Source organism: Nicotiana attenuata, unplaced genomic scaffold (genome assembly GCF_001879085.1).
Source record: "Nicotiana attenuata strain UT unplaced genomic scaffold, NIATTr2, whole genome shotgun sequence".
In the NCBI taxonomy this organism is placed as follows: Eukaryota; Viridiplantae; Streptophyta; class Magnoliopsida; order Solanales; family Solanaceae; genus Nicotiana; species Nicotiana attenuata.
Window position 1 is genome coordinate 132,131 of NW_017672632.1, and position 3,204 is coordinate 135,334.

Sequence of the window (3,204 nt, forward strand, 5' to 3'; positions counted from 1 at the left end):
GCAAAATTCATCATCTTCAGTAGGAACAAACAGAAAAACAAACACAAACATCTTATACTACATCTGCAACAGAAGCAAAACTAACAGAATTCCCATAAAACTAAACTAGTACAACACATGAAAGAAATGGAGAAGCACAAGAAATAAAACTCAAATACGACTTGTATTCATTCACAGGTTTCCCATTCGAAATACATGTTCACATTTACTTATTGTCCATGATTTGGAAAAATACTCGAGTTGCAATAGAAAAACAGGAGTTAGCCAGCAGCAGCAAAAATCAGCTTAAAACCAGGAATAGAATAGTGCCAAGCAGCCACTCAAACCAAACTTTTAACCCCAAACTCATGCCATTTTCCACCCAGATGCATGACTTTGAAGCTTTTTTAGAAATTATAACTCACAAAGGAATCAGAGAACCAAAAGCCAAGCCGAATTTAAGCAAATTTCAGTACTTTTTGCATTTGAAAGAAAACTCAGCAGTTTTCTAAAGTTTTTTTCAGTGTTTTCAGTCTCTAAAAATCTGACTTGAGAGTGAAGTAATCAGCCTTTTATAGAGAAGTTTTAGGGCAGCAGAAATAATTTCAGTTTTGCCCTTTACTCCTTTTTAATTTTCGTTTTTGCTATTCAGTCCTTAATTCAAAAATTAGGTTTTTAAACAAGTCCAAACACCCTTCTAGCAGCTTCCTAAATCAGTTATGGAGATTCCCTAAACTAAATCCCTAGACTACCTTAAACCCTTGTCAATTACATCAACACCACATGGGTCAATTCTGACCCAAGACATAAACCACAATGAATGGGTTTCCTTTGAAAATGGTCAGAAATGAACCCAAAGCCCAAACCAAATCAGAAATCAATTTTAGTGATTTCAATGAGAAACAGGAAAAGAAACATATGAACGTTTCAAACTAAAGGCTGATTGATTTTTAACTAATAATAATAAAACTAGAAATTAAGCTTAGATGAACCAAATCAAACAACATCTAATTAAGCTAATTATAAGAATAAAACAAAAATCAGAAGCTTAGCATGACCTAAATAAAAGTTAAACATGGCAAACGAACAAACCAAACAAAATTAACGAAACAACTTTTAAAAAATTTAAAAAAAAAAAGGAAAAACTGGAAAGCAACGGGAATAGATATGAACACCAAACAACCAAAGAAAAAGACCTAGATTCAAAAGTTAAAATTTTTACTAAATTCATCAAGAAGAAACTAACTAAAGAAAAGTAGAAGAAAGAGAAGGGAATAGATGGTGAAAACAACAAAAACAGACAGAAAAACTGAAGAAACGTTACCAACTTAACTCGAAATAACGTTGGATCCCTGATTTAAACGAAACTGATGCTAATCACTTGTTCTTTGTCAAGAACAAACGAACAACATCAATTTTGCGTTGAATCAGACTTCAAAGCTCGAAAAAACCGGAAGCCTATGATCATGCATGCCACTGGGTTCAAAGGAAGTTGATTTTGGGGCTTAGGGCTTCAACCTTAGATTCAAGATTCGAACCAGTCTAGAGGAATTTGAGGGAAGTTAGTCAAGATTGGGAAGAGGAGGCCATGGGGGTTTATTGTGTGTTAATTTGGGCGTTGATTGGAGGCGGCGCCGCCACTAGAGAAGGTGGGGGATTGGAGGGCGGCGCTAGGGTTTTTTTGAGGGTCTCTGAAGAGGAGATTGAGTGAGAGAGATGGAACGGGGGGGTCAAACCATTCAGACAGTTATATATTTTCAAACAGTCAGTTCTCGACCGTTTGATCAAGTGAGATCAACGGCTCCGATTGGGTTGAAAAACGGGGTCGTTTGGTCAATTGAAGGGGCGGACCGGGTATGGGGCGATTTGGGCCTGGATTTGGACGGTAATGGGCAAAAATCGTTTGGGCCTGGGGAATTTAATCAAAATGGCCCAAAAATCAGCCTTTCTCATTTCCTTTCTTCTTTTCTTTCAATTTTCAAAATTTCTTTTTCTTTTCAAATTAAAATAAAACCTAAATTAACTCTTTAAAAACTAAATTAACCTAACCAAATTATATTAAATACTCAACATAATATTTACAGTACTTAGTTAAGTCCTAAATTTTAACAAGAAACTATAAAATTCAAAATTAAAGAGTTAAAATGGCAAAATGAACTATTTTTTTTGTGATTTTTCATATTTTTATAAACAACTAATTTACTAATTAATCAAAAAATGTAAAATTAAATCCTAAATGCAAAATGCAATGTATTTTTGTATTTTCATGAATTAAATAAAATTAAACCATTGCACAGAAAAATGCAAATAATTAGGAAAATTCCTACAATTAATCCCTAAAATAACAACAATTAAAAGCAAAATCTAATTCCTTGGAATCCTGTAGGAGTGGATTCATGTGGGGGCAAAAATCACGTGCTCACAACTTGTATTTGTTTGATTCGCCGTATTACAATGTGTGTTACAGAAGGAAAACTTCTTCCTTTATATATTAGGAGAGTTTCATCCCTAGTATAAGTCTAAAAAAGGTAAAAATCTTCCTTCTCTAGTAATTTTTGATCCATAATCGACATTGAGTGAGATCTGCACTGTGATGTTCGGTGAGTGCGGAGTATCTCAGCCCTCTATCCGTCATGCGTAACCGTTCATTAAATTTCCCGTGGTTTTAGAACTCATTCTTGGCTCCGGGGGTGCTCGCTTTATCATACCCGATAACGGCACATCGTTCATTCTTCCTGGATTTCGATACGAAGGGTCTCGTGCATTCGTGCTCTCCTCTGTTTCTCATCGGGGAATCAGGGTTGGCATCATCCCCGATTTTACCCGTACAACACAAATGAATTCTCAAAGGTGATAATCACTTTTTTAATATCGGCACCAACTTCAAATTATATTTGTTCAATTCAATTTATATTTGTTCAATTCAATTAAATATTGTCCAACAGTTCTACTTAAGATTTTGCTCCAATTAGCGTGGTTTTCATGTATCTAGCGTGTGACCTAGCGCGTATGGGGTGGTGCTGTAGGAGAAAGATACTACCCGCAATTCGTGCGCTACTCTTTTCTTTATGAGAAACGATGCAACCGACTCTCTGCCATTGCACGTGTACACGTGACTCCTTGATCACTAATTTTCAGCCTTGTTTGATTAAAACTAAAATTAAATAACATTAACCTTTTTAACTTGAAAACTATTACCAGTACCATTTCCCTTTTCCCCGTAGT